This window comes from Canis lupus, chromosome 22, assembly GCF_003254725.2.
Source record: "Canis lupus dingo isolate Sandy chromosome 22, ASM325472v2, whole genome shotgun sequence".
Taxonomy (NCBI): domain Eukaryota; kingdom Metazoa; phylum Chordata; class Mammalia; order Carnivora; family Canidae; genus Canis; species Canis lupus.
The window spans coordinates 54939723-54963977 of NC_064264.1; the positions used below are offsets into that span (position 1 = coordinate 54939723).

Below are 24255 nucleotides of genomic sequence, written 5' to 3' on the forward strand. Positions count from 1 at the left end.
CAACTAAGCCATTCCTAAATTCCAGACCCATAGAGTCTGTAAGAGATAACATGCATGTGTTCTTTTAAGACACTAAGTTTGGGGATCATTTGTTATACAGCAATAGGTATTAATATAACTACTAACAATAAGGGCTAGATTTAAACTTAATCCAGCTCCTCTGATCCCAGATCCAGTGTCCTTTTTACTATATTGCCATTGCCTTCCTTCTGACAAACTATAAGCCAGTCCATTATTTTGCTGTGATCATGAATAACTCAGATATAAAAGTCACTCTATAATCATTGCTCTCAGTGAGAGGAGGAATCTGCCATTGTACAGATGTTCTCTATCACTGCCTCAGAGCTCAGGCCCCCAGCATGACATAACATTTCATGGTTAATAAGGAGAAGGGGTAAAGAAATTCTCTTATGCTGTTGAATCCATGAAATATTCATGGAATAAATCATGACAATATATTAGGATATACTTTATTTATATAACGCATAAAAAAGAACACTTTGTCCCTCATAAGATTTATAACTACAACAATTTTGATCACTTTAGAATAGGTAACTAAATCAGAGTAGCTCCAGTTAGCTATTCTATTGGCATAGAATTTCTGGATCTTACAATAGTTGTGTTTGTCTATACGATTTCTTTGTAGGTCTGAAAACCAAGTAATTAGGATTGAATAGAGTAACAATGAATACAGTGGGGTAGGTTATGCACACATGAAAATTATGAGGGGTATAGCAAATTTCATTATAGTTACTGAATCACTAAATTATACCTCTTTATTTTAACATAACTTCCCCCCACCACACACACGTACACATTCTCACTTCACATGCACGTTTTCGATGCTCCTTCTCTTTCAAGGGCTACAATGGATGCAAAGGCTGCCAAGTGCCCAGAGTGGACTTAAGGACACTTCACGGGGACAATGGTGCATAGCTTACAGGTTTTATTTTATTTTTAAGATTTTATTTATTTATTCATGAGAGGCGGAGAGAGAGGCAGAGACATAGGCAGAGCTCTCTTCAAAGAGCCTGATGTGGGAGTCGATCCCAAGACCCCAGGATCATGACCTGAGCCAAAGGCAGATGCTCAACCACTGAGCAACCCAGGTGCCCGACTTACAGGTTTTAAAGATCTGCCCCATGTGGTCCCAACTCAAAGTCAGTCATTCTTACTGCCCCAGTGCATGTGTGACTTAGGACAGATTCTGTGTGGAAATACATGTGTTCTAGTCATGTGGCTTACATGCAAATGGGCCTTTCTTTTCAACAGAACTTGATGTTTCAGGCCACTTGGAAGAAAAATATCAATGGCAAGATGAACAGCAGCCTGCCACTGTGCCACTCTCTCAGAGCTGCACTTTGCCCCCCTTATGTGAGCTCAACTAAGGCGCTAATCACTTTAGTATGCATATGTGCGTGCCTGAGTGTCCTCAGTTAAATGTGGCCAACAAATTTTCTTTTTCTTTTTTTTTTTTTTTTTCAAATATATATTCCACTGGTCTCCTGCTGTGCTTCTACTCTAAAAGCAGGAATAGCTCAGAAGTTGACAGGAAATTTCTCCCTGGTGTTCAAAGAACATCATACTGGGCTTCATGCAAAAAAAAAAGGAAAAGGAATACCCATAATTATTTAAATTAAGAGCTGTCTTCAAACTACTGACATCCATTTTTTGTATTGCTGGACAGATTCACAATTATCATCTTTAAAACTTAAGATTTATCATGTATATTTGCTTATTATCTGCCTATGTCAATTTTCTACTACATAGAAATAAAACCTCAAGGACAAACATTAACAAAACATATAAGAGTAGGAAAACAAGAAATTTTAGGAAGTGAGATTTGAGAATTTCCCATTTGTGCTCTAACATGTGAAACCTAGGGCTTCCTTACTCCTGTCCTAACAAGAAAAATCAGTGAATTTTACTGGATGCATCAAAGAACCAAGGTTACAGGATAAAATGCCACCTCATCCACAAAGACACGGCCAAAATCTGCCTCCTTGGATTAATAAGTGAGCACAGCAAGCCTGTAGGATTCAGGGTCAATATTTTAAAAAGCCCATTGCCTTCCTATTGATGAGAGGTGAATACTGAAACTTGAAATTAAATAAACCTATTTATTAAATAAACCTTTTAAACCTTATATCCCCATTTATAATAGCATGGAATAAATGAAATATTTAGACATAACTAACAAAGTATACACACAATTTGTACATGGAATAATTTGTAGGTGCATAAAACATTGATGAAAAAAATCAAAGAAGATCCAAGCAAATGAAGAAATATTCCATGTCCATAGATTAGAAGGATCCACATTGTTAAGATGTCAGTTCTTTTCAGTTTGATCCATACATTCATTGTGATACCAATAAAAATCCTGGTAAGCTATCTTTTGATATTGACAAATCAATACTAAAGTTTATATTAATGGCAAAAGATCCAGATTAAATATTACAGTATACAAGAACAAGAGGAAAATGAGAAGGAGGAAAAGGAGGAGGAGGAAGAAGAAAATGGTTAAAGGGCTCAGACTCTCCAATCTCAAGCTTTAGTAGGAAGCTACCATAATCAAGACAGAATGGTATCAAGACAGCATGGTACTAGAAACAAAGACCTAGATCAGTAGAACAAAACAGAAAGAACCCATTTAGCCACACATTCTAATGCAGTCAACTAGTCTTTGACAAAGGGGTAAAGATGACTAAGTGAAAAAGGATAGAGTTTTCAACAAATGATAAGAGATTAATTGGACATCTATATGCCAAAACAAAGCAAATAAACAAAAAAAAAAAAAAAAAACTTAGACCTTACACAAAAATGAACTCAAAGTGGATAAAAACATATGTAAAAGAGTGAGCTATAAAACCTCTAGAAGAAAGATAGAAGACAATCAGCATAACCTTGGATTTGGTGATAAGGGTTAAATATAACACCACTAGCACAATCAACAACAAAAATATCTTGGACCTTCTTAAAATGAAAAGCTTGCATTCTGAGAAAGACACTGTTAGGAAAATAAAGACAAGCCACAGACTGGGAAAAAATATATGCAAAACAAATATCTAATAAATAATTTGTATAGGGGCACCTGGGTGGCTCAGTCGGTTGAGCATCCAACCCTTGATCTCAGCCCAGGTCTCGATCTAAGGGTCATGAGTTCAAGTTCTGCAGTGAGCTCCACTGCAGGAAAAAAAAAAAAAAGATATATAAAATATACAAAGAACTTTTAAAACTTATTAAGCAAAACAACAATTTTTTAAAAATGGGCATAATTACTGAATAGACACTCCACCAAAATAGATATACAAATTGTAAATAAGCATACAAAAAATCTAGTGTTGTCATGAGAAAATGAGAATTAAGACAATGAAATAATAACTACAATTAAATGTCTAAAATAGAAAAACAAAAAAACCTGAGCATATTAATTGCTGGCAAGGATGTGGAATAATGGAAACTTGTTCACTGCTGAAAAGAGTTCAAGAAGATCCACCTGCTTTGGAAGACAGTTTGACAGTTTCTTACAAAGCAAAACATAACCTTACCATATAATCCAGCAACCATATTACTAGGTATTTAACCCACTTATCTGAAAACTTATGTTCACACAAAACTCAGTAAACGAGTACATATAGCAGCTTTATTCATAATTGCTCAAAAGTGGAAGCAACAAAGATGCCCTTCAGAAGGTAAATGAATAAACAGTGGTACATCCATGCAATGGAATATTATTCAGTGATAAAAAAGAGCTATCAGAACATGCACAGATACAGGTGAATATTAAGTTGATATTAACAAATTTAAAAAGCCAGTTTGAGGGATGCCTGGGTGGTTCAGTGGTTAAGCGTCTGCCTTTGCCTCAGGGCATGATCCCACAGTCCCAGGACCGAGTCCCACATCAGGATCTCTGCCTGGAGTCTGCTTCTCCCTCGTCTGTGTCTCTGCCTCTCTGTCTTTCTCTGTTTCTTTCATAAATAAATACAATCTATAAAAAAAATTTAAAAAATAAAAAGCAGTTTGAAAAGCCTACATAGTGTCTGATCCAATTTTTATGACATTCTGGATGGAAAAAAAGTATAGAGGCAGTAACAGATTAGTGGTTGCAAAGAGTTCCATGCAGAGGGGACAGCACACAGGATTTGGGATGGCAGGAGTGAAACTACTTTGTATGATGCTACAATGGCAGATTTATGATGCAATGCACTTGCCACAAACTTGGAGAAATGGCTGGGATTAGTGATATATAAAATTAGCCTGCAGCATACTGAAGTGCCAGAAAGTAAGGAAGTGCATCCCAATAATCCACAATAATGTCAAAAGGACAGAGCACCTGAATGAAAGTGCCAAATGGCCAAAACTGGAACCATTTGAGCAAAGGGAAATAAGGTAGGTAGGATTGCATTATATCACAAAGTTAAAATACATATCCATGAATCCAGATTAATATAAGCAAATGATTCAGTAAGTAAATAAATTGGGGAGAAAGGATAAATCTCTCATTAAGATGAATTCCAAATAATTTATATTGATACTTTGTTCTCAAGAATATGGAGCATAATTTTCTACTCCTTAAGTATGGGTGCTCATAGTGACTTCTTCCAAAAAACTACAGAACGGAAATGAGAACTAATAATAGTAGAAACACATGAGAAACACCACCTCAACCAGGAGATTAACGTTAACATCAGTAGCTGTGAGCCATGTTGATAATGTGCATCTGTGATATGATCTGATGAAAATGGTACTCCGCCTCATTGATTTTCCTCTCCAGAATCTCTAAGCCTAATCTCATAGTGACAAAAGTATGCAAAAAAAAAAAAAAAAAAAATCCAGGGCAGCCCAGGTGGTTCATCGGTTTAGCCCCATCTTCAGCCCAGGGTGTGGTCCTTGAGTCCCAGGATTGAGTCCCTGCTTGGAGCCTGCTTCTCCCTCTGCCTGTGTCTCTGCCTCTCTTTCTCTCTCTGTGTCTCTCATGAATAAATATATAATAAATAATCTTTTAAAAAAATCCAGAAAGGGACATTCTACAAAAAAGAAAAAAAAAAAAAAAAACAAGAAAAAATTTAGGAGCTGTCATGGCCAAGAGGAGCCTAATGACACAAGACAATTATAAGTCCTGTGGTATCCTGAATGGAAACCTGGAACAACATTAGAAACATAAAATATTAGGTAAAAGTGTAAAGAAATCTGAGTAAAATATGGACTTCAGTTAAAAATCATGTATCAATATGGGTACATTAATTAGAATAAGTGTACCATACTAATGTAAGATGTTAATACCAGAAGCCAGGTTGGGGTGTGAGAGCTTTCTGTACTCTTGTGATTTTTCTGTAACTTCATAACTACTCAAAACTTAAATGGTTATTCTTACAAAAAAATAAAATAAAAAGTCAAATTAGTCAAATTAGTCTATGAAAGAGGAAAATTATAAAGAAAAGGAACAGAAGAAAGTGGTTTTTAGTCATCTTCTCTCATTATTCTACTCTTAGGGAAACAGTCATAGACATTCAGTCAGGATTTATAAGAATCATCGAGGCATAACAAATTATCTACATTGACCAAATGACTCTGGTTTATTTGCAGCAGCATATTGAGTAAAAAGTGACAATTCAGCTTCATAATAAATATTTTGTATTTTGTTTTCTCAGTTATTCTAAGGTTTAGAGAGTCTGCCCTTTATAATGTGTTATCACAAAAAAAGAACAGAATATAGTGGCTTTTGAATGCAGTGTCATAGCTTCAGATAATACGTAGGAAAAGTCAGGGTAGTAGAAGCTTCTAGCCCATTTAGTAGTGCAGGATCTGTTAAAAAAACATTCAACTGAGTAAATTTTAAAGTAATTTTCAAGATTTAAGGTAAATGTTAAGGATCTCGCTGGATCTTTATTCCATGACTCATGAATCAGTAGCATCCTATCCAGCAAATTGAAAGGAGCACTGAAGAGCTTTATAGAACGAAGGATTTCCACAGGTGGAAGGCATGGGACAAGGAGGTTATTCTAGCAAAGAGCTGATTGTATGTGGCAAGGTCACCTTTCTTTAGGAGATGGCAGGAGTCTACCATGCAAATCACCTGCTATGCTAATCAGGTAGCTCCAGTCTGACTGGAGGGAGGCCGGACTGTAATTAAGTTAGATACTAAGCCTCCATTGGGTGCCATGGAGCTTAGTGCAAGTGGCTTCATTTGGGCCCGTTGTCTCTTTTTCATCATTATTAAATCATTATGGCTCACATTTCTCTATGAGAATAGCATATGGTGATCTTTATATAAGCATGTGTCCAACTACTAGAATGGAAAGATCTGCACCCAAGAATGGTTTAAACCCAAAAAGTCATTCTCTTGCAAGAATGCCGAAAGACAGAAGGGATGCTTAAGTATCCAGCAATAGGTTTCAAAAATTATCTTTGCAGCTATTAAACTCTATTAGGAATCAAACTGAAAGATAACAAGGGCCTATAAAAAAGCAATGACTGCAAAAATAATTGAACTTCCTTTCACTTTAAAAGGAGTGCTTTTCTAGAGTGTTGGGCTCGAAAATAAGGTCAGAGTATGCTTATTTTAACTTATTACCTCCTCTTATTTTAACAAATGAGAATAGCCTTTATTCTTGGCAGCCTTCAGAAAAGAAAATATTTTTCTCTCTCTTGTCAAGTTGCAGTTTTGGAATTCAAAAAAATAAGAGTTGCCTGTGCAGTTCAAAAATGAGAAGCATTTCTTTTGTTACTGAAAATGCTTACTTCACACCAGCTCTGAATTGGTATTTCTCCTTAAGGGACAATCTTTCTAATGGTCTGACTCTGTCCCAAAAGAGAACCACCACGTTCATTTCACAGAACTTTTCAAGATGGTGATTTGCAATGCTATATTTATAACAATTCAGGCAAAACTAACTTCTCACACATCACAGAATCACAGAGATGAGGAACTGATGGTATACCCTAATGAATGCCTGGCGTGGCCATCTCGCTCTGGGGTAAACTCAGGATATGTGTGCAGGCACTTGCAGTTAATGGACCCATCTCCTCTTTCCTTCCCTACTGCCTTGTCTATATCCATTGCAGAGAGTGTGGGGGATAAAAATTTGATTTTCCCTCCTCCCCAGGAAAATCAAAGCCTGCTGAGATGACTTCCTTTCTGTCTTGTTTTTCTGCCCAGAGGTGCTATCCCATGTCCTCCCTGTGAGGGGTTACCAGGAGTTTGCTTCTTGCTGTCAAGACCTTGCCTACCTATCTGTGCATTCCCTGTTGCACAAGATAAATACTCTGTTTTTAATCCACCACACCAATTTCCTGTTACCAGGGAGTGAATCTAGTCCTAACTGATCTAACAGTAAGGTCAGTGATATTTTTTAAGTAGTGAACCCTCTCTAGGGTTCCCTGATATACTGAAGGAAATCTGAATGACAGTTGATACTGGAATGCTTAAAGAGTATCAAGAATTATTTGAATGTATTCTTTAATTCTCAAAAACATTTATATGAATGGTAGTATTATCATTCCCATGATCTTACTGAGAAGACTGAGTTCAAAACACATTTCAGGGGTATCTGGGTGGCACAGTCAGTTGAGTGTCCGCTCTGAGTTTCTGCTCAGGTCATGATCTCAGGGTTGTGAGATTGAGCCCCCAGTCGCATTCTGTGCTCAGCATGGAGTCTGCTTGACATTCCCTCTCTCCTTCTCCCTCTGCCCCTCCCTCACCTGCTCATGCTGTGTCTAAATAAATAAATAAATAAATAAATAAATAAATAAATAAATAAAATTTTTTGAAGATTTCAGTAATCTGTAACCGAATGATGCTCACATTGCTGGTAAACTACATCCTATGTTCTAGTAAAAGAAGGGAATGTAGAAATGAACACAGCCCTGCTTTCCTGACACAGTGCAATGTAAAAGAAAACCCTCAAATAATCACAAAACTCAGTGTAAAATTACAATCCTTTTTAAGTGCCATGGGAGAAAAGTGGGCATCTGGTCTTCTCTTAGCACTCAAGGAAGAGAGCCGTGACAACATTAGATATGACATGAACTTGAGTGATTGATAGGCATGAACCAAGAGTGGAAGAGTTAGAGAAAACATTCCAAGAAAAGAAAACAGCACCTCCAATATCTTGTGGTGGGAAGACCCTGAAATACATGTAAAGAAATTAGTGAAGCTTGAACCAGAAAGAAAGGGAGCCTGGTTCACGATGCACTAGAGAGAAGGACAGAAGGCTGAACAGTAGCAGAGACTAAGCAGGCCAGGCACAGGGCTGAGGTCTTACCTAATAACAATGGGAAATCATAAAAGGCTTTTAGTAGTAGAATAAATCATCAGATCTGCATTTGACAAGTATTATTCTGGCTGATACATGAGAAATTATTTGGATGGATAAGAGGCTGCCCAAGGTAGTGGTGGAATGGGCAGAAATGGGGCTAATGCTTCAGTCTGCGTGCAAGGTATTGGTGAACCACAGATGATGATGCAGCAGGATCGGCGGACGATAGAAGGAGACAAACGAGAGGGATATTTAGGAAGTAAAATCCACAAAACTCAGTAATAGACTGAATATTATAACACATAGAAGTATAGGAAGAAGGATTCAAGTATTAGCTTTAGATTTCTGACATAATTAATTTGACATAAAATGGAACTGCTGCCAGAAGCAGAAAATACTAGAAAAGGAATGGAAGAGGTTTAAGAAGGCAAAATCATGAATTCCCTTTTGGCCAAGGTAGCATATGAGAGGCATTTAAGGTCTCCAGATGGAATGTCCAATAAGCGATCGTTGAAAGGGTCTGGGTCAGTGGAACCAGGGGTTTTGAAAATATAAATTTGTGAGAACTGATTTCAACATCTTACCGGTTCGCTCATTGATATGTTGAATACAATTGTGATGTGTTTATTTTCAATTTGCGTGAGACTTTATCCTTTTGGAAATTATGTATTAGCACATTTAGAGGTAGACAGGTCATCTGTGCAAATGCTCAGCTTGTAACTTATCAATGCCTGTCAAGTGTAGCTGCTAGAGGAGTGCACCTGATGGTTCACTTAGGCCTTGCACTAGGTCTCCTGCCTCCTGGAGAGAATCACAAGTGGCAGTAAAACTTTAACCCTGTTAACTCTGTTTCTGTACCGTTCTCTTCCTACTGACTTTGTGTTTTATTTTATCCCCGACTATCACATGCCGGGTAATGTACTCCCTACTGAAGGAAACAGGAATTTGGTCTTATAACCTGACAACTCAAGTATCTCTGTAGATCTACTCCTTATTAACTGAAGGATGAGAGACCATCTCATTTATGAGGCCACCTATTTTTCTGTTTGTGAGCTCAGATCAACTGAGGATTTCCTACGTGTTGGGAAATAATACAAAAGCTTTTTGTTTTTTTTTTTTAATATTTTTTTTTTCAATTTTTATTTATTTATGATAGTCACAGAGAGAGAGAGAGAGGCAGAGACACAGGCAGAGGGAGAAGCAGGCTCCATGCACCGGGAGCCCGATGTGGGATTCGATCCTGGGTCTCCAGGATCGCGCCCTGGGCCAAAGGCAGGCGCCAAACCGCTGCGCCACCCAGGGATCCCATACAAAAGCTTTTTGATATGTTTGTATTTTTGGTGTGTGGCTGAAGTGTCTGAATGAAGTTACGAGCTCTCTGATGTTGTGTCTGTGATTAAGAAAGGACTTGACTTCCTCTTGCCAACATGAAATGCTTTCCTTAAATTAAAAAGAAACTATTTAAATTAGTTCATAAAGATAAATAAGCACTCAATATATCCACTATTGTCAAACTTCAAGGAAAATTAGAAAAAATAACTTCTAATAAATTAAACAGACTAGATTAAAAAAAAAATTATCACATACCTAACAAACATTTTAAGATTCCAGATTCATATAACTGAAGACATCTCTGACAAATTAAAGTAATATATATACTTAAATCTAGAGCTCTTATCCTGGTATCAGGGGCTGAATTGTGTCTCATTTTAATGTGAAGTCTCCCCCCATGTGAACACGGAATATGTGCTATAGCTCTGTTTGCTCAATGCACACGTTCCCTCTTTCCTCCTCATAAACAGTCCTAAATTCTCCTGCCCTTTCACCAATATGTATGTAATCCCCACCCCTATGATTATAAAACACTTGTTCAGCTGCCTCATGAATATACCCTTTCCTTGTTGCATACTCAACGTCTCAATGATGAGCTTTGCTGTGCTTTGGGCAAACAGACTCTGCTACAAATTCTTTAGATTTTGTCTAAGACTGTATATTAAATAATGGAAAAATAAAATTTTGTTTATCTTTTACACTTAAAACTATACTTAAAAGTCCCTGGGTAATCACAAGATTTGTTCTTTACCTCATAAAAAGAAAGATAGTAGAAATAATTAGGTTTGATATATGCCATATTACCAAACTCCCCGCAGCACTGTAGGGAGAGTTGTTAAATCAAAGGAAATGCTACAGAATTACCAGATAATGTTTAAACGGGAAACTGTTATGGTATCAGTCTGCTCAGGTGTCCATAACAAAATGCCACAGGCTGGATGGCTTAAAGGAGAACAACATTTTCTTGAGATCTGGAGACCAGAATTCCAAGATCAAGGTGTTGGCAGGGCTGGTTTCTGGTGATTTCTATCTCCTTAGCTTTCAGATGGCCATCTCTTTCCTCTGGCCTGTTTGTATGTGCATGTGCATCCCTGGTGTCTCTCTCACTTCTTGTCAGGACACCAATCATACTGCATTGGGACCCCATCCTTCTGATATCACTTACCCTTAATAATATCCTTAAAGATCCAATCTCCAAATACCATCGCTTTGGAGGTTAAATCTCAAACATATGAACTTTGGCGGGGACACAACTCAGTCCATAACAGTTATTAATATAAATATTTCAAAATATATATATATATATAAATATTTCAGAAAGTATACAATTTATGGGAAGACCCTAGAGATTTGCCAATTCTCTGGCTATCCATGATATATTCTTACCTTTAAGGAAACATTACCAAACCCATACAAAATAATTGTGTAGTGTACCCTAATGAAAAATCCCTCTTTCCTCTGTTCTGATACTGTTAGCTATTATAATAAATTACCTACAGATGTTCAGTTTTTGCAATCCATAGTTAGCTTCTTTTTACATCACTGCTCATCTGAACACTCTGATGCAAGCCTCACACCACAGTTCATGTCTTAGAGACAGAAGGACAGTTTCAGAGTCTCATGGAAAAATCTGTATCCAGGAACTTTTAGTTATTGATATTTCCAGAATGACCTCTCATGTATAGGCTTCTGAGATGACAGTGTCACCAGCTGAACCCCAAGACCTGACCTTTACTGCCCACCTGCTTGTACTCACCGAACTCTATTCCAGATGTTTCCTTAATCTCTTCTTTCCAGCTTCTCTCTTAATTCAGGCAAAAAACCTGACAGGAGTAACATCCCATGATGGAAACCAAAACTAGTCCTCAAGCAGTAACAATTGCCCAGACCACCAGACTAGTTTGAACTTGACCTCCAACAAGCTTCTATATAGATGGACTATGGAGTGGCCTATGAAGTGACCGACAGTTACCTTTACCTCATTATAATACGAAAGTCTCTGCCCAAGAAGGAGCACAAGCCTCATTTACATAACATATAATGTGTGTGTGGGAATGTTTCCTTAAGGGGCATACCCACCTCTATATATGACAAGTCTGCTCTATCTAACTTAAAACCCTAAATTAAAAAACAAAAAAACAAAAACAAAAACATTCACCTTTGCTTGGGGAGTCATGGCTTTGGAAGTCACTCCCCATGACTACCCAAAATCATCTTAGTTTGGTTATAATAATGCTTCACCATTCTCAGTCAGTAGCAGTAAACAGAGTCAGATTTTTCAGTATACTTGATGATCCAAAAGCAGACTTCCTTATGAAAGCAGGAAACTGCAGAGAAAGAATTAATCACATAAGTGTGCACTGATAAGGGAAATGAAAATTTGGGGGCATATTGCAAATGTTATTTTAATGTTCTAAAACATATGTAACAGAGCCCTTTCTCTTTCTTTGAAGCAGATCTAATCTTCAATTTTGTAAACTGCTTTTGAAGATGAAAGAAACCATTTTTAAAGGTGTCTGATTCTTACTCCTCACAAGTCAGAAACCTCACTAAATCCCCTAATGTTTTACAGAAATGTGTAGATATTTCCATGAGTTCTCTAAGAATCTATCTTCCACTTTACTAGGATATAATTGACAGTTTAATTGTGCCAGGAAGACCTTACTTGGAGTACTTAATCAGGCCTGACAAGCCCACTGCTAAGTAACATGGTTGACTTTACATGTGGAGCCTTTCCTGGAAAAATTTTCAGGTAACTTTGGCCTCAGGTGGTAACAAAGGTCAATTCCTGGCACATCACAAACCTTAACTAATTTGAGGAATCCATCTGAATACCAGAAATGCAGGCTAAGTCTGGTGAAGAGGCTTTCATAGGTTTGGTTTTCTGGTTTTGGAATAGCACATCACAGAGGCTTTTAAAATCCTAATCCAGGATTCCTCATGAAACTCCCAGATACAACGTTACTTCCTGGTCTTAGTAGTACCTTAATAATTGATTGATTTTGATCTACGAACCAAAGTTAAGGATGCTCATATGCTTAATTTAAATTCAGCTGCTGCTAGGTAAATCATTAGGTCAAATCTGGTGAGACTTGTCTTGCTGTGATCTAGAATCCTTTAGAGATTAATTCATCAGAGTAGGGAAGTTCAGGAAATGGGCTCCAGAAATTACTGAGTGTCCTTTCAGTAAAATGCTGAGAGTTAGTCTAGCAGAACCTCTGGGTGATTATCGGATTCTATAGGAATGTGCATCTTTGGTTGTTTTACAGTTCTGCAGAGATAGAACTGAAGTTGTAACAAATTGGTAATAATGCAAATATTTCCTTCCATAGGCATGCAAATAATTACTGTTCATGACACTATAAGCACATTGTGTCCCCTGGAGAATTGGTATCTCTGTGTGTCAAATTCTCTTGGAGCTAGTTATAACATCTTACTTACTCCCTCATTAACATGTCTCCAAGGAAACAAAACAGGAATAGTCAGAACTAGAGAAGGAAAAGAAGGAAGTTCCAGTATTCCAGTCTCCAAAGAGAGGTAGTGATTTCAAGAAAGATAAAAGGTTAACTGCTCTGGGTGCTCCTGAGGGCCTTAAGTAAAAATAAGAGAGTCAAAAGCAGAAAATTATCTCAGTAGAGTGAAGGGGCAGAGGAAAATTGTCAGTTGAGGAATAGGTAAAAGAAAATAGTAGACATGAGTATTGATACCTGTAGCGTATACATTTGGGATTGGTCTCCAGGTCCTAACACAGAACTCCTGAAACCCTAGGAATTTCCTGAATGTCTTTGTTATTCATAATAAGCCAGCTTTCTTCCATCACAGTTTAGTTTATGGTGACTGGACAGCTTTAGGATGGAGGCTGGTGACCAGAAAGACCAAATATATGATTAGAGGGTAGGAACTTGCAGCCCCGCCTTTAACCTCAGGGAGGGAAGGGACACTTAACATTGACTTATAAAAATTCTATTAAAAAAATATTCAGAGAACTTCTGGGTTGGCAAACACACAGATGTGGGGAAGGTGGAATGGCCAGTTTGTCTCTTCTGCTTCAATCCTTCACAATAAACTGTTAAGTATAGCATCTTTCTGAGTGCTAGGAGTCATTCTAGCAAATCATCAAACTTGAAGATGGATCATGGAAACCTCAAATTTACATTTGCTGAGAAGTGTGGGTAGACAGGACTTCCCTTTGGCATGTGGTGTCTATAGTGGGGACAGTCTTGTACAACTAAGCCTTTATTCTGCAGGGGAGAGAAGTGTCTTTTTTAACTCTAGATTGTTAGTGTCAGAATTGATTTTAATCATTGAACTCTCAGTTGGTGTCAGAGAAATGGTTGAACTTGGAGGAAACCCACATAATCCCTTATTTGAGAAGTCTGGTTTTCATGAAGGGCAAGGATACCAAAGTAATGGAATGCAAATATAGGATCAAGGGATACATGTCTAAACCAGTGACACCCTGTGTTGTATATTCTTTTCAAAGGACTTTCATAGGTATTTTTTACTTGATCCCCACTAAAGTCCTGTAAGGTAGGGAGAGATGACATTACCATTCTCAGATTACAAAATAGAAAAGAGAGGTCCCAGGAAGTTAACTTCTTCAAAGCCACATAATTATTAGACAGTGAAACTGGAATATCAATCCTAATCTACAGATGATTGCAATGTTCCCTTTGGCTCTAAAAAGTATAAGATTTCAAAATTCTTAATTTAACTTTGAAAGCCGATTTCAAGTATAGAATCAGAGAGATCTAGCTCAGCGCCTAGGAATATAACTTGAAATCTTTTTTTATGACACTAAAACAATCCCAAAGTTTCTATCAGAAGAAGCAGTAGCTCCTATGTGGGCCAGGCTGAACTGACCCTAATGGGAAGATCCACACAACAATGCTCAAGGCTTTCAGAAAGATGTGGACAAAGGTCATAGGAAGCAGAGAAGAGAATCTGGAAAAGCATGCTGCCCAGACACATGGGGAAGAACAGGAAGACAAATAAAAATCAAGGAGCCATAGTAATTGCTTTTAAAAATGTAAAGGGCTGGGGCACGTGGGTGGCTTAGTAAGTTAAGTGTCTGACTCTTGATTTTGGCTCAGGTCACGAGCTCAGAGTTGTGAGATGGAGCCCCTTGGGCATCAGGCTGGGTACAGAACCTGCTTCAGATTTCCCTCTCTCTCCCCCTTGGCCTCTGCCCCCACTCTCACTCTCTCTCTCTCTCAAAAAAAAAAAAGTAAAGGGCTATTATATAGGAATAGAATATATTGTTTGTGTTGTTCTAGTGGACAGAACATGGATCCATTGATTCAAATGAATGTAAAAATGATTTTCTAACAACCACAAATGCAAATTTGTGAAATGAAAATGTGTTTAAGACTTACTGAGATCTCTTTCCTGGGAGATATTCAAGTTGACTCCAGCTGATAAAGGGCAAGAGATAATCATAGTGGCTACTTACATATTTCTTGGAAGCTTATACTACAATCATTCTATATTTGTATTCTGATCCAATAAAAAGTCATTGGGACTTTAGGCATTAAGAGATAGGTTTGGTTAGTCGTTCAAGTTTGAATGCAATAAATCAAATTTTAAAATATCTTTTACAGGTACAGCATAGTTTAAACTTTCCACTGGGAGGGTGGTGAGGAGGAATGACAAGAATATTTACTGAAATGACTTTAATGAATTTTATTTAAAAGAAGTATAATATTTTCTGACAACCATTTATTTTGGTAAGTGGTTTAGTATTTATATATTCTGCATTATTTGTGTATATAAGCTGAAATCTGTGGGGAAGGCAGGAAAGAAAGAAACAGTCCAAGTTTCTTTAACTTAAGTAAACACAATAAAATATAAGGATTTAGTCATCATTTTGGGATAACGACAAAGTAAGCCTTTATTCAAACACTCAGAATGAGGTAAATTTTAACGCATGTTACAGAATGTTTGAGTCCCCCTCAAACTCACAAGCTGAAGCTCTCACCCCCACATAATAGCTCAATGTGACAGGATCTGGAGATGGAACCTTTGTGATTAGGGTGACATGGATCATGAGGGTGGGGCCCTCAGGATGGGATTAGGGTCCTCAGAAGAAGAGACACTGAGAGCTCACTCTCTGTCCCCCTGAGCACACAGTAAGCAGAGGTCCTGTGTGCACACAGACGCCACACCAGGAACCAAAGCTGAAGCACCCTGATGTGGCAGTTGCAGCATCCAGAACAGTAAAATTTCTGACATTTAAGCCACCTAGTCTGTGAAATTCTGTTTTGGCAGTCCAAGAAAACTGAACTATTTTTTAATTTTAAGTCAAACTTGAAGCTGTTAAAGATGAACTGCTGATCCATTAAAAATGCAAATGAACTTGGGGAACCTGGGTAGCTTAGTCAGTTGAGCCTCAGACCCTGACCCTTGATTTTAGCTCAAGTTGTGACCTCAGGATTGTGACATGGAGCCCTGACTTCGGCTCCATGCTCTGCTTGAGATTCTTTCTCTGCCACCCCCAGTGCCCAAGTGCTCACTCCCTCTAGTAAATAACAGTTTTTTTAAAAATGCAAATGGACGTAAAGTACTAGACAAAGTCTCAAGCACAGAGTGTCACCCTCCTCTGGGAACTGCAAATTCAAGTCTCCCCAGGAGCCAGGCAGGGTCCATATCAACAAAAGGAGAGAGTGACAGACTCATCACTGTCAACGTGTTTTGAACATCTCACTGTAGCATCATTCATTCTATTAGATTCAAAAACAATTCTATTGGGATTTCTTTTCTCATTCATAAAACTGCATCATGCATCCTTTCTGTACAGTTGTCTTGGTCTATTTTTCATATTTTCCTTTTGGACAGAGACATGTCTACGAGAAATACTTCACTTTTCTCCTAACTATAAGAAAAACAATAGCACAAGTCAGTAATTGGATATGTCATATGGTCAATGTCAGTCCAGGAGGCAGAGCAGTGGAGAGAACATGCCCAGTCTCAGAAAGGCTGCCTCTGCACATGGTATCACCATGGGAGCCCGGGGACCAGAACTGGGAAATTTCACAATTGTTCTTTAGAGGCTGGAAATCTAATTTGTATGTAAAATCACCTGCTTTTTTCTTTTCTTTTCTTTTCTTTTCTTTTCTTTTCTTTTCTTTTTTTCTTTTCTTTTCTTTCTTTTCTTTTTTCCTTTCTTTTAACTGGAAGCAACTAATTCAATTAAATCAATAAGCATACTATGTGGACCACACGGTGCTGTCAAACATCAAAGCCTTGTTCACTGAGACCTTGAATCTGGTTGGACCAACAATATAGAAATTGCCTGTTTATATGATAAGAACAAATAAAAGCCAGAGACACTAACAATAGGATTGTTGTTAAACCCTTGTCTGACTTGTTGATGGGTCTGCGGAATTCCTTAATCAGGCACTTACAACGGAATAAATAATGCATGTTTCTGTATCCATTTTAGTTTGGTTGAATATGGATGCTGAGGATGGCATTACATGAATTCTTATACCATTATGTTCCTCTAATCTCAGGCATAAATAGATCTCAGTTTCAAATGCACTGCATATCATTTGATTAAAATAAGACAGCCATTCCTCAAGGAAATTTCCAGCAATTACCCAGGAAAGCCTTCTCTTAGCATGCTGGCATTGTAAAGTAAAAATTAGTTGTTTCACAGAAGCTCTGCTTTCATCTAGCCACATTGCCCTACCCAGCGGTCTCTTATGCTACTTTCTTCAGGGCTAGGAGCCACTAATCGTCTTGCCTTCAGGTTTTAGTTTCCTTAATGCCACTAGTTTATAAAATACAAATGATGGAAAGACCATCTACTGAGTCACTGAATGCTATATTTTTAAGGCATCATTTTATAACATATATATATACATATATATCTGTAAAATTGGGTCCATTTATTCTTCACGATGAATTACTCTTCTCTAAAGAGCATAGATACATAGATACATATAAAATGATGGCTAAAATAAATCTCCGCTGTAATTGGTTCCCCGAAAACATGATATTTAAGAAGTACACAGAAGAGCATTACTTAAAAGAAACTATGTTAGTGTTGAACAATAACTTATTTTTTAAGGGCAGTATCGTGAGATACATACATATATCAAAAGAACACATCAAATACGTTATTTAACTCTGCAACTAGTGAAGAAACCAAGAAGATGCTACAATTGGTTGGAAATGGAATTCAAAATATGAAGAAGGCACATCTTAAGTGAAAGGGAGCACAATATGCCACCCCAAAACATACCTCTTGGGCATACTGATTTTTTTTAGGCTGATTATTTTTGAGACTGTAGACACAGAAAAATCTCAGAAAACAGCAGAAAGAATATTTTTGTAAGGAATATTTACAAAACATTATAAGGGAAATCTCAATTTATAAGGATGTCTGCCTCTCCATATTAGGAAGAGGGGCAAGACTCAATCTCTAGAAACTCTTAACAATGGAGAAGTCATTGACTTAGATCTGCATACAACCTTAACTCTATTTCCTGTGATTCTCCAGGTGACCTCCCAGTAACACCCAACCTCCCACCTGACCCCCTGCCTAGATCTTCCTTTGTCTTAAACCACAGATAGTATTTAAGGGCCATCAGGGAGTTACTCTCATGCATACAAAGAGGTATACACATGAAACCGATGTGTTTTTCTCCTGTGAATCTTCCATTACTGGAGGTCCTAGCCTAAAACACCGAAGGATAGAGGGAAAAATGTTTTTCCACTACCACATACGTAAATCAGAAACACTCAAATGAATTTACAAACGGATATAAAACTGGCTTTTTTCATGGAGGTGGGGGGTGTTCAGGAATCAGCTGTCCCTTCTGGAGACAGAAATTCAATTACATTTCTATGGACAGAGGTCACTTTAATTACTGTCAATTATCTACGGCTTAAGTAGTTCTACCTCATTCACAAAATGCCTACAGCAGATAACCTGGAAGATTATTGTGTAATACATGGGAAGCTGTTTTTCTTTTTCTTTCTTTTTTCCCCTCCATTTCAAAATCTTTCACTGGCAGTGCCTTTCCTGACAATGAAGAATCTCTATGTGCCTGCAGCAGATGACCACAGGCCATGACTTGCCAGTCTCCTGGGTCCCTGTCCATCTCGGACAAACCCTCATGCCAACTTTAAGGTTAGTATTATCTCTCCTCAAACTAGATTAATGATATCCACGTTATATGACTTTATATACGTTCTTTGTTAAGACCAAATTATTGTTAAAAGTCAATGGAACACACACACACACACACACACACACACACAAAGGCTCTGGAGTTCTATTCCCAGAGCCTACACTCTTCTGCACTGAACCATATCATGGTGACAGTTCAGTTATGTAGCATCTGTACATTGTCCACAGGAAAAAAAAATCTACATTTCCTTTTTGCCAGGATCTTTTTTTTTTTTTTAATTATTTATTTATGATAGTCACAGAGAGAGAGAGAGAGAGAGAGGCAGAGACACAAGCAGAAGGAGAAGCAGGCTCCATGCACCGGGAGCCTGATGTGGGATTCGATCCCGGGTCTCCAGGATCACTCCCTGGGCCAAAGGCAGGCGCCAAACCGCTGCACCACCCAGGGATCCCTTGCCAGGATCTTAAATGCTATCCTTAAGCTGAATGAAAAGCTAATGTTTCCTCTCTCTTTCTTTCATTCATTTACTTTTTCTTTCTTTTGAAATCCTCTAAAGCAAATGAAGAAGAGGGGAGGGATTTGGCACTAGGTCAGTTAATTTCATAAATGTAAACAAATCAGCAGGCTGAATTGTCAAGATTCCCTGTTTTGACTGATGAGATTAAATCAAGGAAACGGCCATTTCTCCACTTGGTGACAGCACTCGAGTGCAGCCTTAGGTGTAACTATGTTGTGACCAATTAGAACGTAATCATAGGACAAACGGATAGGGGAGAAACAGCACACAATTCCAAACACAAACCAAGCATAGTGTTTAGTACCTTACAATGTTCATGCCCTTTTATGTTGTTAGGTTTATTTATTTAAAGCTTTAAAATTAGTCTTTTCCTAAAAATAGAGAAAAAATAATTTGCTTATGTACCAGAAGCAAAATAAGTTTTATTTTTAAACCAGGAAAACGAGATAAGAAATGATTTTTTTTAAATAAAAAGCCAGAAACAAAGTTAATCCACAAAATTTGCCTGTCAAGTCATTGTCCTTCTGAAGAGGGAGTTTCAAGCTCAACTCTCTCAGCAGTGGAAGGAAAGTAGAAAATACTGGTAGTTTTCAAAAGCAAAGTCCTTGTGTGAAAAGCAAGGCAGCTGATGTGAAATGAAAGAGAACTGTTCTAACTACTAAAGAAAATAATTTCCAGAGTTACTCTCCTAAGGTAGACACTGTATGCGACCTAATTACTATCATTTTTAAAAACAAGTTTCTAGGGTGGTTTCTTAAAATACCCTTCCAAATAAAGCAATATCACCGCAAGGCCTAACTTAGCAAACTGTCTTCAGGGAAAAGGGGAGAGAGGGTAATGAGTAATGTCCAGATATTCATGTCTGCTGACTTAATCCAGGAATCATTTTGGCTAGCTCAGATAGCCTGGGTTTTATTCATACCTCTTCTGTATTTTGTCTTTGTCTTTGTTCAGTTTTTCAACCCAAACTTAACTCTTTGGTGTTTTTTCTTAAGTGGTCGACAAAGTCTAACACTTAAGAGTACAATTGTGTACACCGCACATACCCCATAGGGTCTCTTGATATTATTAATATCCTGTCTCAACCCCTGGAGAGGGAACATAGTTTTCATTATAAGTGTTTGGCAATATCAATAAACAAGTCTTCTCTTTAATAAATTCCAAACTTTTTCTTCCTCCTGTCATCAAATTTGCCAAATAACTGTCTTCATTTCTCCACTTGCATTCATTCCCTGGTCTCCTGTCATCTGGTTTTTGCTGTCCATGCACCACAAAACTCATCAGGAAGCAGCCTCCCATGACCAAGGTAATGGACATTTTCCTTTCTGTATACTTAAACTCTTTGGTCCTTCTGATCCTATCTCCAACACCTTCCTCAATCCTCCTCATTACACTTGGCTCCCCTTCTCTCTCCTTTACCCATCCTGTGAAGAGATTCCATCATTCCCTTAGATTCCATCTTCAGCCCACACTTGTCTTATACTATCTGGTCAGCCAAGGGCTTAGCATGAGACAGGTGGCAAACTCCCACAGCTATAAATAATTGGGAAGCATTTATAAGATACTATCTCAAAGGGGTAGGCAGGGGTTAGGGGAATCCACAGAGGGTAGTTAAGAACTTTGAGGCTCACAGCCACAGTGGGAGACCTCATTACCCTTAGGTCTGAAGGAGTCTGGAAAATAGAGATTATGGGGACTCCCAGAGGGAACTGTGGTCTTTGATAGAGAATCAGAGTCAATCTTAAATGATCACTGACACAATAGGGGGGAAGCTCAAGAAATCAATATGTTTTCACCTTCTATCTCCTGATTTTTCTCAATGTCTCCAATTGACAGACTTTGTAAAACCCAGAGGGCAGGAAAGCCCACCGATGCAATCCACTCTGGCAGTGTTCTTGGGGCCAGAATAGTGACAAAAGCTGGTCTGAAGACCAAACAGAAGACATGAAACTGCAAAACACACTCCTGCTGTGATTTCATCCATTCCTGTAATTTGGACTACAACCGACATGCAGATGACCCTATTCCATTAACTGCACATCAGTGGTTCCCAAAGCTGACTGCATCTTATGATCACTTGGGAGTTCTTTTTTTTATTATTATTAAAAATAAAAATAATGCCACACACATCATATCCGCAACAATTCTTAAATTGACAGGAAATTTGGCTTGGGTTTTTATAATTTTTAAAAGTTCCCTAATGTGCAATTACTTTTGAGAACCAGTTTTTGGCCTAGTATCTGCAACACGTTTCAAGCTCACTTATGCAACTGCCTACAAAAATTAGTCCCCTAAACATTTTATTTTCCCTCAAATAGATTTCCACTGTTAATTTTTTTCTTAGTTGGTACACTACTGTTCAGCCAGATTCTCAAAACAGAAACCTAGATTTACAAACAACGTAAAAGTTGTTCACAGTTCTCTGCACCCAGAATGGTCTTCCTTACTTCTTTATCTGCACTTCCATTTCCTTGAATAAACAAACTCCTCCTCTGCCCTTAAAATGTGACTCTCACTTCTAAATGGTCACAACTGCTCTTCCACTGCAACTCTTAAGGTGCTTTCAAATTTTTATTCAACATTTTTGTCTACAAATGATATTCCTAAAAGCATAAGTAAGTATATCATGTGTTCCCCAAATGAGTTATAAACCAAATTATAGCAAATTAAAAATCACTGACATTAATTTCAATTTATATTGATTGTGAAATTAATTTTATAAATTTGAAGTTATAAAATACAAAGAAGATACTGTTTTTCACAGGTTTTAAATTATGTGATAATGTACTTATGTGTCTTATTTCTGCTTCAGGTTAAAAAAAATTGTGCTGCTAAAACTGTTGAAGCACAATTTTTCTCAATTCTGAGATTAAGAAAAAGCAGGAAGAGAGCTGGAGAGTGATCCATTGGACTCTTCTGGTTTAATCCTTGTCACATCAAAAGTAAGTCAAGCCTTTGGTGCATTTACCCAGCAATGGGATTCTGAAAATGACAACAGGGCAGGTTGGGGAGAACATGGCAATCTCCCTTGACTCATACTGAAATGTTAGCAGATCATCCAATTCCCCAAGCCTCAAATCTAGCACAGCACAAGAACCTTTAGATTTATCTATTTTGTAAACCAACACTTCAAAACTATAAATAATAGGGGCACCGGGATGGCTTAGTGGTTGAGCATCTGCCTTTGGCTCAGGGCATGATCCTGGGGTCCCGGGATCAAGTCCCATATCAGGCTTCCTGCATGGATCCTGCTTCTCCCTCTGCCTATGTCTCAGCCTCTCTCTCTCTGTGTGTCTCTCATGAATGAACGAACGAATGAATGAATTAATGAATAAATAAATAAAATATTTTTAAAAACTATAAATAATAGAGTAATTAAGAACATCAATTGATGGGAAGTAGAAAATTCTGGCATTACTCTTAATTTAAAAAATATTAATCCATTTGTATGAAGCATCTTAAGTAACCAAATTCATAGAAAAAGAAAGCAGAATCGTAGCTGCCAGGATCTGAGGAGAGGAGGCATGGGAAGTTGTTACAATGGGTGTAGAGTTTCAGTTTTGCAAGATGAAAATTTCTGCCTATCTATTGCACAATGTGAACATAATACTACTAAACTGGACACTTACAAATGATTAAGATAGTAAATTTTGTATTATGTGTTTTTATACCCACAATAATCAGTCAAACAATCTTGAACAAGAAGACGTCACAGCACATGGACTTTTTCCTAAGTAACCCCAAACCAATTAAGAATATTTAGTGGTCAAACATTTCTGAGGTTATCTTAGTTGCTCTTTTACAGATTTTGCAAGAGTACATTTTTTAATCTCCCTGTTCCCTCTTATAGGACTTCACACATTTTTCAGTGGCAGGAACTAATTCTTGATCTTGGTAATCCCAACACTTTGTGTACTACGTACTGTACAACAGATCCTCATAGATGCCTAGATTGAATAGGTGAATGAATCAGATTTAAAGCATCAATCCATATTCCTCAGAAACTTACAAACACTGTTTGTAACAATGAACAATGTTTGTTCATTTGACACTTTTCATAGGTGTTTCAGTCCACAGAGGTGACGTGGATAATCACTCTCCACAAACCCAGGTGGGCCTGAAGGACGTCAGGTGATTGTGGATCTCCCTGCAATGTCATGTTTGTTTGTTTATTGTAAAAGCACCTGTTTCTCCAAACATATGGAATACATGCTCCAGACATCATTCCAGGTGATTTTACACATAGTCTACTTACTAATCCTTTTTTTTTTTTTTTTTTTTTTTTAGTCTACTTACTAATCTAACCTTCATGTTAACCCTAAGAGGTAAGCATTCTTTTCCCAATCAGGGAATTGAGGAATAGAGAAAGTAGTTTGTCCAAGGTTACAGAACCATAAAGTGGACAACCTTCAATTTTTTATATAAATATACAGAAAGTATAAATCAGTGTGATGATTTTTTCAATGTAAATTCAGTGTAGCTAGAACCAAATGAAAAAAATAAAGTCATACTGTCATCCTAGAAGTTTCCTCAGACCCTCACACCATTACACTGACCTCTAAAGGTAAACAACTTCTCAATTCTATCATCACATTATACTTATGCTTGTGGTTGAATTTTAAATAAATGCCCTAGTATAGAATGTAGTCTTTTGTTTATGGCTTCATCCCCTCAAGAAGGTTTGAGTTTCATCATGTTGTTAGTTGTGTAGCAAGAGTTCCTTCATTTTTATTGCCTTATAGAATTCCATCCTATCGATCTACCATAATTCATCCATTCTATTGTTGATGAGTATCTGGACTCTTTCCCATTTGGGGCTATACCAAATAATGCTGCCTTAGTCATTTTGCACATGTTGGGTAGCGCAGATATAAACATTTAAGCTGTATAATACCTTGGAGTAAAAGTACTGGGTTGTAGGACATCTTGAATTTTACATCAAATATTTCTACTCAAATCTGTGCTTTTTGAGAAGTCTGTGCATATCTTTAGGTTTTATTATAGCCCT

The 24255-nt window shown here is 37.6% G+C and overlaps 1 long non-coding RNA gene across 1 annotated transcript; it reads left to right on the top strand.

Moving 5' to 3' along the window:
• The first annotated feature begins 4233 nt into the window (after positions 1–4233).
• LOC112655777 (uncharacterized) lies at positions 4234–21363 on the top strand. The gene is made up of 4 exons (XR_003133880.2): positions 4234–4392; positions 18614–18729; positions 20532–20553; positions 21084–21363. It is a non-coding gene; the product is annotated as an uncharacterized LOC112655777 (long non-coding RNA).
• Positions 21364–24255: the final 2892 nt, after the last annotated feature.